Here is a 13,507-nt window from a genome sequence, read left to right on the forward strand (position 1 = left end):
TTCAGAATTTTCATGAATAAATCGACACATGGAACAAACAAATTTTGTAACTCTGGATTTTCATAAAATGGATCTTTGTAAAACGGGGATTGCCTGTATACTGTGTGTGTGTGTGTGTGTATATATATATATATATATATATATATATATATATATATATATATATATATATATATATATATATATATATATATATATATATATATATATATATATATATATATATATATATATATACAGTATGTCCATGCTATCACATAATACTGTTTATGTGCTAATCTTACTTATTCTCATTCCTTGGTCGTGCAGGTATACTTATATTATGTGAGAACAAGAGTGTTACCAGCATGCAATTAATTGTGGTTGATGTTTATTATTGTGTGTGGCAATAACTGATGGTGGGCACATAAGATGGTGCTAATTGAGATGGCCGGGGCTGAGGACACCATCTACCTGTGCAACTTCCGGGTTTCTGTGGATGGTGATTGGCTTTGTCTCAAGGAGCTCGCTGAAGGTGGTAGCAGCATAGGTGTCGCCAGGGTGGAGAGGTCAGCTTCCACATCACCGGGGTCACCCCCACCTTCAGGTGCCTACACTTACGTCTCATCTGGCTCCTCCCTGCACACTCTACCCCTATCTGAGCAACTGATGTTGAACCCACCTGATTCAGCCCTGGAGGGCCCTCACTCTTCAGAGAGCCCCCCCCCACCTGCCCCCAGCTTAGGCAGTGAGGGTGGAGCTATGGGCGGTGCTCTCAGCGTGCTTCCCGGCCTCCCACCAGGGCTCTTCGCGCCCTATGTGCCGCTCACCTGTGGTCCGTCCGCACGCTTTCTTCTTTTCGTTGCTATGTCAACACTGTTGGACACCATATAATATATATTTTATATTACTCCCAGAGGTCTATCTGTATACGTATATATATATTCATTTTATATACTGTATACAATACACTACTAATGTACTGTACTGTACTTCGTTTTGTGTATATTTCTTGTATTTGAGTTGACTATAGCAGGGATATTTTTTTTCCATCTGCTGTTCGTAATACATTATAAAGTTTTGTACTGTACTGTATAATTCTTTTTTTAAGTATTCAGAGTATTTAATTATTTTTTAAAGGTAGCATATACTTTGGTAATCTCATATTAAAGAAGTATAAAATAATTAACCTAGAGAAACTTGTGGTACATTTATTAATCATCAGTACTGTACTGTATTAGCATATAGTGTTTTATAGTACAGTACTTAGTACAGTACCGGGTAATACAGTGAATATTATAAATGGAAAGTTTTTGAGTAAAGATAGTACTGTACGTAATAACTTCTTCAAGCTGCAGCAGTTCTATAAGATAATGATAATTGTGTACCATAATAGAGATTTTTTTGAACTTTAAGTATATTAAATTGGATATCATTTAAAATCTGGGTAAAAGTATGGTATCCTCCCCTATATGTATGTATTTTTGAAGACTATGACAGTAGTATATGGTGTCCAGCAATTGTTGTTACATTTTATAAACAATAATCTTATTGGAATACCTCTCCTTGTTACACTTAATAGAATACCTGCTTGTATTGATGGTGCCCTTTTTTTAAGATTTTGCCATCTAAAACCTTCTTGTCTACACGGTTATTGTAACACCCAAGCGGTATTACAGTCACACCCAAGAGGTATTACAGTACAATAGTTCTTGGATTAGTATAGCACAGTACAGTATTGCTAAGTAGTATAGTACAGTGTATTGTGAATGAGAAAAATTTAAAAATATATTTTTGAACTACAGCATCTATATACAGGTATATATATATATATATATATATATATATATATATATATATATATATATATATATATATATATATATATATATATATATATATATATATATATATATATATATATATATATATATATATATATATATATATATATATATATATATATATATATATATATATATATATATATATATATATATATATATATATATATATATATATTATATACAGTTGTACCCCACTTAACGCGGTCAATAGAACCCAGAGGGTCCCGTGTTAAGTGAAATCCGCGTTAAGTGAACAACAGAACACATGGGATTAATTCCAATAGAAACCGGCCCGACCCCCAAACTCCACTTTTTGAAGACATAACTATGTTGTAGTAAAAATAACATCTTAATTTTATGATGGTACATGCACACAATTAATACTTAAGAGAAATACAGTCGCCAAGTTAATGTCCATTCAAATAATGGACTCAACTCCCTCCCCCTCTCACACTACACTGCCGGCTCTTCCCTCTCTGAGAAATTTTAGGGGGAAAACCACTAAATTTTAATAAATAATACCTCAAACTAAAGTTAGGATAATACAATTGATATTGCTGGATTCCTTGTAAGACCAGGAATATTTTGAATATAAATGTCATATATTTTGCACAAAAGATAACATAGTTACCTAGAGAAAAAATTTTATCTAAAATTTGTATGTTTAATGCAAAATATATGATGTTTATATTCAAAATGATCACCAAATTATAAGAATTCCAGCAATGTAAATTATATTCTGGCCGGGTAATTTGTATGAATTTTATGAGCTAAAACAAATATCTTCAGTTAATAAAAAAAAAAATATTCTTCAGGACACTATCTGTCAACCAAAGTACCCCACCTTGCCTCCCCCCTCTTCCAACCGCGCGGTCAGTCCCAACCCTCCCCCCCACCTCCCACCAATCCTCCCTTCAAGAGAAGAGTGGGTGAAAAAAATAAATTTTAACATTTTGTATTAAATAATACCTCAGATTAAAGTTAGGATAATATAATTGACATTGCTGGATTCCTTGTAAGACCAGGAATATTTTGAATATAAATGTCATATATTTTGCACAAAAGATAACATAGTTACTCAGAGAAAAAATTTTATCTAAAATTTGTATGTCTAATGCAAAATATATGATGTTTATATTCAAAATGATCACCAAATTATAAGAATTCGAGCAATGTAAATTATATTCTGGCCGGGTAATTTGTATGAATTTTATGAGCTAAAACAGGCGTCACAGGCAGTCAGGCAGGGTGGCGGGTGGGGGGTGGTGCGAATCTAAAAATAGCTCTCGAGCCGGACACTCACCGCGTTGCTGTGGAAAAATCCGCGTTAAGTGAAAGTTCAGCTTTGGCAAGGCACCGCGTATATGCGAAAACGCGTTAAGTGAAAGCGCGTTAAGCGGGGTAATACTGTATATATATATATATATATATATATATATATATATATATATATATATATATATATATATATATATATATATATATATATATATATATATATATATATATATATATATATATATATATATTATATATATACATATATATATATATATATATATATACATATATATATATATATATATATATATATATATATATATAGTGTGACCAACACACCATCTCCTCTTGTGTGACCATATTATTATTCATTTATATTGTGTACGGTGCATTCAGAAACATTATTTAAAGAATATAGTTTGCAATTTTCATTAATTTTATTGTCTTGGGGGGAAAAGAGGGTAAAAAGCCACCCAAAAGATATGAAAAGGTCACATTTGGGAATGCATCTCATTATTACTGCTTTATTTCAATGGTAATTAATGGTTCGCGATACGATGATTCATCTTACACTGCAATATTGGAGGACACATTAACGTCGTTATTCGAGGCTTTACTGTACTACTACTACCACTACTACTACTTTGCTGTCACTCGAAATCGAGTATGACGATCATCCAGCTATGATAAAATAATATGAGTTATTAAGGATGTCACCTAGGTTGGTGAGTTCTGAGGTGACTAAAGAGGCCGATACAGGACCAGTAGGGTTATTCACAGATGTTGCACATGTGGAGGGCTACATCTAGTGCAGGAGGGGGAGTGGCAGCATATTTCAGGCATTGGCGCTTGTCTGCCTCGGTTTGCAATCGGGCGAACTCGAAAGTTAATGATACCTTATTGTGTGGTGTTACTCCAAGGGGGTCGATTTGGCACTTTTTCAGGTTTGCCTTAAGACTACTCTTATACCTTTTCAGTTGCTAGCCAGCATTACGTTTACTATTCGTTAGGTAACTGTAAAGTAGCTGCTTTGGCAGTCTACTGTCGTCCATGCAGGTAGCATGGCCAATCCAATATAGTTGTTCATGGAGAACGGTTGCCTTCAAGCTCCTGCAGTTGGTATCAGCGAGAATACTGGCATTTGTTCTCTTGTCTTCCCAGTGAACTTGGCGGATGGAATGTAGACTACATTGGTGAAAAATTTCAAGTGCCTTGAGGTGCCTCAAGTATGTGACCCACATCTCACTGCCATATAGCAGGGTTGGGAAGACCATTGCTCAATATATGGGCAACTTTGTAGATAATTTCACCTCCCTACAGCTAAATACATGGGTACGGAGTTTGCCAAAGGCTTAAGATGCACATCTGATCCAGTGTTGAATCTCTTCATTGATGTCTGCGGTGGTGGACAGAAAGCGGGTAACATTAGAGAAGGTAGTACCATTAAGCTGGATGGATGATGGTGGTGTGGCTGAATCAGGGGCAGGCTGAAAGAGAATCTGAGTTTTACGTACATTCACCTCAAGGTTGAAGTGTGAATATTCATCTGCATTGGTGTTTAGGACTTCCTGTAGGTTGCTTTCAGTGTGAGCGACAAGAGTGAGGTCATCTGCATACTGAAGTTCAGTAATGGAAACAGCCGACGTCTTTGTTCCTGTCTGGAGTCGTCTTATGTCGAAAAGAACTTTCATCCAGTACTCGATGTCCACCACTGGCTAAATTGGCACTGGCACGAGTAACGAAGGCAGCCAAGAAAATGGAAAAGAGAGTTGGTGCTAGTACACACCCTTGTTTAACCCCCGTTTGGATGGAGAAGAACTCAGACTGGGTGCCATTGTGCAGGACACTGCCATTCATGCCATCATGGAGTAGTCTCATAATGGCAATGAATTTTGGTGGGCCACCAAAATTTCTGAGGGTCCACCAGAGAACTTTCCTGTTGACCGAGACGAAAGCCATGGTTAGGTTGATGAAGGCAATGTACAGGTCACGACGCTGTTCTCGGCACTTTTGCTGTATGTGGCGGGCATCAAAAATCATTTCAATGGTGCCCTGTCATGGTGTAAACCCATATCGAGATTCTGGGAAGAAGTTTTCCACCTCAGGAAGAAGTCTGTTTAGGAGGACTCAGGCGATAATCTTGCCAGCTATGGACAGCAACGATATCTCACTGTAGTTGCCACAGTCTGACTGGTCTCCCTTATTCTTATAAATATTGATGATGGAGGCATCTTTAAGAGCTTGGAGGGTTCCTCCTTTTCCCATATATTCTCCAGGAGAGAGTGGAGATGGCTGATAAGAAGAGGTCCTCCTGCATTATACATCTCAACTGGGATTTCATCAGTCCCTGAGGCTTTGTTATTTTTAATCAGTTTGATGGCAGTAGCTACCTCATCCAGGGATGGAGGATAACCGGGACGGGTCATCTCTGGATGCTGAGGAACATGCTGGGTAATCAGGACATCCCCATCGGTGTTTAAGTTGTGCAGTGAATGGTACACATTGTACCTCTCTAGTCCGGCAACCTCGGGACCTGACCGGTGCCGGACCATGGAAATTCACCCTTTTCCTGGATAGATAGTGACTTGTGCTTATGCTTGGAAGCACTAGCACCACTTTCTCTGCATCATGGTCTCTTTTAAGACATATTGAAGGGTTAAATGTCGTATAATAGCTTCTCAAATTTCGCGAGTTTTTAATTCAACGTATTTTATTGGAACACACACAAAAAAAATAATAAAAATTTTGACGGCGGAAACTTGAATTTCGACGGGTTTGAACGGCCCGCCAACATGCAGACGACATGCATAATCGTGTAAACAGCGTCATTTCTCTTATGTACAAAAGATTCATTATTGTTTGTTACTGAATGTCTTTTTTATTGAATTAATGTTTATGTGTGCAAAATGAGCAATACAATTCATTAATAATACATAGAATATTAAAACACACGAGGAAATGACACAGCATTGTTTTCGTTGATTACAAAACCAGTGATAGACTGGTTCTACATATAAAACTGAAGAAAATAAGACTTTGGTTGTATCTGTAGTAAAATTAATATGGGTGTTTTAGGTAATGTTATTTAATGATAATAAATGGAACAATAGAAGTAGCTAACGTTAATGGTAAAGAAAAAAGAGAGATCGCGTATGAAAGTGCGCATGCGCACACGTGAAAACATATCGTCATTACTTTACATAAGAATATGAAAGCAACACTTATTTACTGTTCATATATATTTAATTAATGTTTCTGAATTTGTTTTTATTGAATTAATGTTTGTGTGTGAATAATTAACAATACAATTTATTAATAATAAGTGGAATATTAAAACACACGAGAAGACGAGACGGCTGCCGGCATTGTTTTTGTTAAAGCTTACAAAACCAGTGACGGATTGGTTCTACATATAAAATTGAAGAAAATAAGACCCTGATTGTAGCTGTAGTAAAATTAATGTAAAAAAAATAATATGGTTGTTTGAAGTACCTGTAATGTTATTTAATGTTAATAAATGGAACAATATAAGTAGCTAACCATTAATGGTAAAAAAAGTGAGACTGCACACATGTGAAAACATATCGTCATTACTCTGCATAAGAATATGAAAGCAACACTTACTGTATTTTTCGGCTTAAAAGACGCACTTTTTATGACAAAAATATACCTCGAAAATTACCATGCGTCTTCCAGGATGCTAGTCGATGAGTTGTAACAAAGGTTTTTGAAATCAGCCCCTAACAAAAAATGTTACCTGATTACAGTACTTAACAACTACAAGTATTCTCTATACAGTACTGTAAAACTATTGATTTAACTAATATTGTTGATATATTGGAAAAAAAAAAAGCCTTGCTGCTGTGTGGTTTGTTTACTAATGGCAGTGGTGCGGCAGTGCCATCTATTGAGGAATTGCTAAAGGTTGTCTGCTGGTCTCAAATGCAGGAATGTTTGTTTCTTTATATGTAGGCTCTCATATTTGGACACCTATTTACAGTAGGCTCTCATAATTGGATACCCATTTAGACTGTAAAAACCCCACAAAATTAAAATCTTCCAAATTTAAATACACCTTCGTCATCCAAGTAAAAACACACACACAACAACAACATTGGCTGTCCTAATGTTTTCAACTTTATTACCACTGGTGGGTAGATATTTTTTATTAATTCAGAAACATTAATTAAAATATATATGAACAGTAAATAAGTGTTGCTTTCATATTCTTATGTAGATTAATGACGATATGTTTACACATGTGCTCACTTACATACGTGATCTCTCTTTTTTTCACCCTTAATTGTTAGCTACTTCCATTGTTCCATTTATTAACATTAAATAACATTACTTAAAACAACCATACTAATTTTACTACAGCTACAACCAGGGTCTTATCTTCTTCAGTTTTATATGTAGAACTAATCAATCACTGGTTTTGTAAACAACAAAAACAATGACGTCTTGTCATGTGTTTTAATATTCTTCGTATTATTAATGAATTGTATTGTTCAATTTGCACACATAAACAATACAGTGACCCCTCGGTTAACGAACTCAATCCTTTCCAGAAGGTCGTTCGTTAACCGAAAAGTTCGTTAACCGAAACCATTGTTTCAATGGGTTTTTGGGTAATTGGTTCCAGCTCACCGAAAATTTCCTAAATTCAACAAAAATGGTAGAAAAGTTCACTTACTTTGAGGTGTGTATGTACAAGGCTCCTGGATGATGATGATGATGATGATGGGAATTAGAATGGGGGTGGAGGAGAAGGAAGAAGAAAAGGCATTGGGGTGGAAGAGAAGTCACCCCATGGCACCATTTCATCCATAAAATTTTAGTTCTCTTGGTGTATTTCAAGATTATTTTCTTTAAATCAACACTGCACTGCATTATATATTGTCAATATGTAAAATATATTTCAAAATGACCAATAATTTGCTTGGAAACACAGAAAAAAAGCGTTTAGTTGAAGAGAGTCTCAAGCAAGATGTTACCTCCACTGAAAACAGAGAGAGACTAATGCCTGTCTGGTGTGTTAACAGGCTGGATGGCACGCCAGAAACTAGTTTCTTTACCTTCAATTATGTTCAATAATTGTTAAAATGACTAAAAAAGTTAATATTAAACTTTTAAAATTATTGAATAGTATAAACTTCTTGATATTTACTAAAATAGTAAGGAATTTAAGCCCTAGAACCGATTAATGTATTGGCGGATTGATACTAAAGCTGGTTGCCCGGTCAGTGCAAGCGAAAACATGTTGAGGTCGGTTCGTAAGAAATTCGTTAACCGAATTTTTGTTCGTTAACCGAATTGAAGATCCTTATGGAAGGCAGTTCGTTAACCGAAATTTCGTTAACCGAGGCGTTCGTTAAACGAGGGGTCACTGTAATTCAATCAAAACGAAATTCAAAAACATTAATTAAAACATATATGAACAGTAAATAAGTGTTGCTTTCATATTCTTATGTAGAGTAATGATGATATGTTTACACATGTGCTCACTTACATACGTGCTCTCTCTTTTTTTTACCCTTAATTGTTAGCTACTTCCATTGTTCCATATATTACCATTAAATAACATTACTTAAAACAACCATATTAATTTTTCTACATTAATTTTAATACAGCTACAAAGGAGGACTTATTTTCTTTAGTTTTATAATTATGTAGAACCAGTCACTGGTTTTGCAAAAAAGGAGTTGTTTTTTTACTTTTATTTTGTTTTTAAATAAAGATTTTTTGTTTTATATAGACGTTGATATACATGTTTACATTTGCTTACCTTCTACTGTTGGAAAATATTTCCCGTCATTGTCATACCGACAAAAACAAGAGCGAGAATGTAAACACTACAGCCCCTAAGATGTGGAGGTGACCAGGTGTATAAAATGAGTGCTGTTTTAAAGATTTCACCTTCTTATACAGATTTTTTTAAATTGATGAAAATGACGACTGATAAGCAGTTCTAAGTGATGATATTCAAAGAGGTGTGTGTACTTGTGTCAAAAGGGCTGCATATCAAGCAATGGTTACACTGGTGTAGGTATTAGGCAGCTAATGTACCAAACAAGGAGGTACTACCATCTGGGAAAATATTGGAAGCATAATGTATTGTCTAATGGTAGACCCTGCTGCTATGTGACCAAGTCCCAGGTTGATGATCTGACTTTCTGCAGGGTCTCAATGGTTTCTCTTTGACAATACAACATACATACAGGTATATTGTTTCTCACTCTTGATATTTTTTTTTCATTTTTGTATTTCTTCATTATTATTATTATTATTATTATTACATTTTCGCCCCCTAGGCCCCAATGTGGGTCAGTGACCTGTGCCCAGGTGGGCTAAAACCTGTAATTTTCTTTTTTTAGAATTTCATTTCCAAAATCAGGGTGCGTCTTCCATGATGCAGCGTCTTCCAAGCCGAAAAATACGGTATTTACTGCTCATATATATTGAAAAGGGTTAAATGTTGTACTCTGTATAGACAAGCAGAGAGAGAGAGCAGCCAAAGTGCAGGATGTAAACAAACCTTAATTTCCCGTGGCTTTGTTGTTGTTTTTTTTTACGGGGATTAGTCCACCCGGGCATAGGTCACTGACCCACATTGGGGCCTGAGGGGCAAAAATTTAATACTCCTGTAATAATAATAATTCAGATAAGTATTAAAAAAAAAAGTTGCCTATCTACCTATTGGACAAACTAAAATCGTTCCGGACCACAGAATGCCGGACTAGAGAGTTACAACCTGTAGTACTTTTTCCAGCGCTGAAGGAGACATTCATCGTCTTTAATTAGGGAGTTACCTTCGGATGAGCGGAAGGGAGCTGAGGTCCAAGTTATATGCCCATAAAATGATTTAGTGAAATTTAAAAATTTGCACCTCTTGTGTTGTTCTGCCAGATTTTGTGTTTCACATACTTTATTTTTAAACCAGTCATTCTTTAGTCTGCTAAGTTCATGCTGGACCGCCGCTTTCTTCTTGCGGAGGGTATCAGCTTTGGTCCAAGACTGAGGGTTGTTCTGCCAGTCGGTTAAAGCAGCATGTTTATCATCAACGTGTATATTGATTTCCGGGTCATTTTCTTCAAACCAGTCCTGGTGTATTTTTTCGATCTGGCCGAGGGTTTCTCTGCAGGTTTTTCTCATGACAGTGTCGTGAATACTCCATTCGGTACTGGGATTTGGGTGGTTTGTTGTCAGGTTGTTTATCAGCCCATTTTCAAGCTGCTCTCTGAAAGCATATGCTACCGCTGGAGGATCCAGCGGTAGCTCAGACCATGCGTGGCTGGCACGGATGATGAGGACACCTAGGCTATCTTTTTATCTGACAATGATGTAGTCAATGAGATGCCAGTGTTTGGATCGTGGGTGTTACCACGAACCATTGAACTTGTCGGCCTGCCCAAACAAGGTATTGGTGATAGTGAGCAAACTCGCAAGTGAGTTTGCTACATATATGCCTGTCTTGTCTCAAGCACTTATTTTTTCTTCCGTGCATACTTTTCCCAGTGATGAGACACACAGCCTTTGACAGCTGTCACAGGTAGTGCCAGTGATAAGCTGGAGGGGGTGGAGGGTTAGTTTGTGACGGGATGTGTGAGGTGAGCATTGTCAGATGCATGAATTTAGATTTTAATGTCTTGCTTTCTCTGGGTCAAGATTGTACCATCTATAGGAATTTATTTTACCTTGTGATGTGCTACCATTTTGCTCTTAAAATATTTATCACAATATAGGACCTTTAAAGTGTATGATGTTTAGTGTGTAGATGAAGTTGACCACCATAATCTTTATCGTTATTCTGAAGAAGAATCACACCGTTACTGGGGTGACTGTACTTGTAACCACACCTCTCATTGCATGTAGTATCATGTACTAAAATCAATGAAGCCTTTGTGTCCCACAGCAATATAGTATAATATAAAATTCACTTAACTGTCTTATTGTTCTTGACAACCTCATTGCCCTTGCTCATCCGGTGATGTTATACAGTACCTTCCACTTTATTCCATATCTTTTTGACCAGCTTCCCTTGGTTGATTGTTGGGTTCCACTATATACTGCTTTTAAAATGCTCACCATACTAGATCTTCCTATGAATGGTGGATCTTGTACACAATCACAGTTCTTAATAGAGAAAAAAGTTATTTTTTATTGTGGCACCAATAGTGACCCAGGCACTCCTATGCCTGCTGTTTCCTCCAAGGGTGCACTGCTTACACATTTATTTATTTTAAAGTTCCTCAGCAGTCACTATGGGCTATCTTAGATATAGTCACACTGCTTCCTCTGGTTGTAATAGGCCCCTGTCTCATCAACAGAACGTATTATATAAATGGGTCAATACATCTGATATTATATTCAGATTCACCACCCTGTAACTTTCCACTGTCTATGAGTAAGACATGAGATTGACACGTGAGCGGGCAACTTACCCAAGAGGGCGAGACCCATAGCTCAGCATTTCTGTAAGCACGCACTGCGATGCCCCTAAGCTTGAGTAGCTCACACTAACTCATATCGTAAGGACGTGACCTAACGTTTATCATACATAAACGCCGTCCCTTTCTCATTCACTCCTAGACAATGAGACTTACGGTTGATATACACTCAGGAATTATATATACAACCTTTTATAATAAAACAAAGGAACTACCGTTTGGGTTTCGTTACTTAAAACCCAAATATAAATATGTGTGAACGGACTGGTTAATTGGAAAAGCAGCCGATTCATGGTCGTCCTATGGACGGTGGATCACATTCAGGGATAAACCTTATTTAAATTTTCTGAATATAACAAGGCATGTGGCACTGTTATATTTTATGGTTGTATCCATACAGTGTGGGACTCCACATGAAAACAATAATTTGATTTTCAATTGCAAATAACCTCAAAAGTGTTACACCAACAGTTACATTCACTTCACCAGATAGAACTCGATGATATTATGAATTCACTGTCCAATTTCTGTCGCTCAACAAACAAAAGGTCAAATATCAATAAGCAATATTTCAGAGACAAGACATAACACACCTGCACAGCCTGATTTTGGGTTCATGGTCCCTGGATTCTCTGTAGCAGTTATATATTGATGATGATATCTTGCAAAGTTATTACCTTAGCCTTTCACTCAGTACTTTGGGAGTATGAACTAGTGATGCTTTACTGTAAGTAGACATTATTCTCACCTCATGTTCTACCATCATCATGTGTCCATAAAAGCATATCTTAGAACTTTCGATAGTTCCTAATATCAGAAGGACCTAACACACAGTATTCTACAGAGATTAATCCTCATAGCCTTAATTTTTATACAGTTTGTGAAACTGAAACTTAATGGTCACCTGATTAGCTTATTGGAAAGAGCCCGAACATGTTCAATTACATCCCTGCAGGAGGAACTGAAGTGGGTTAATGCTGCTGGGGACCACGTCACAACCCGTTGTCCAGCAGCCAACACGCGATCAGCTCCAGCTAACTCAGCACTCAAGAGCTCTCGCTAAAAGTAAGAGGAAAGTTGACAGTAAAAAAAACAAAAAGAAATCTTAATTTATTGAAAAAAATATCAGCTCACTTCAGCATATAAAGGAGAGACTTAATTGTGATGGAAAAGTGTTACTAATCCTAAACTATAATTCCAAGGCTTAAACCTACTTATACATCCGCAGACTCATGGCAATAATTCATGTGTCACTTAATTTTGGGTTAAACCATAAAGCAGAATTGCAGAATCAATCAATCCTCAATTACAAAAGCAAACCTCCATTAAAATACTAACCTGTACTTGACTGAGTTGGTCAAGCACAGAGTGGTAGTCTTTTAGAGTTAGGTGAAGGCCCATAGCAGCAGTTTGGAGAGTCTGATAATGGAGGGTGAGGTGTGTTGCTAGTTCTGGAGGACGAATGCCAGCCTGCAAAAGTTGGCCTGACTCCCACACAACTGACTGTAATTCTCCTGGAAGCTGCACCCGCCACCCACCAACTCCTGCCAAGTAAATTAATTCAATTTTATAAACAATACACTTGTAATTAAAACATACAGGTACAGTAAAACCCCATAATTTGAACCCCCAAAATCTGAAATTACTCATAATTCGAACCCACCAAATCTGAAATTACTCATAATTCGTAATGTTTTCCTGTTACAAAATATATACGACAAATTTCCTAATATGAGAGACATTTCAAAATATTAAAATATACAGGTATTTACAGTATTAAAGTTGTATTAATATGCATTTGGTAAAATATCCAATTATGAGAGACAATTTTGAATACTGCATATATGATGCACATGCAGAGTTGTAAAGTGACTAAATAAATTTACTTTAGTACTATAATCAAGTAACATTTTTGGGAACAGGTATTTACTTTTTAAAAAGTACTAAAAA

At 36.4% G+C, this 13,507-nt stretch overlaps 1 protein-coding gene across 1 annotated transcript in view; it reads right to left on the reverse strand.

Moving 5' to 3' along the window:
• LOC121870543 (dynein axonemal heavy chain 10-like) overlaps positions 1 to 13,096 on the reverse strand; it is a gene marked incomplete in the record, with an annotated part of 128,200 nt that extends 115,104 nt beyond the window's left edge. Inside the window, 2 exon segments of the mRNA XM_042372377.1 lie at positions 12,462 to 12,616; positions 12,896 to 13,096.
• Positions 13,097 to 13,507: the final 411 nt, after the last annotated feature.

Source organism: Homarus americanus, unplaced genomic scaffold, assembly GCF_018991925.1.
Source record: "Homarus americanus isolate GMGI-L3 unplaced genomic scaffold, GMGI_Hamer_2.0 scaffold32583, whole genome shotgun sequence".
In the NCBI taxonomy this organism is placed as follows: domain Eukaryota; kingdom Metazoa; phylum Arthropoda; class Malacostraca; order Decapoda; family Nephropidae; genus Homarus; species Homarus americanus.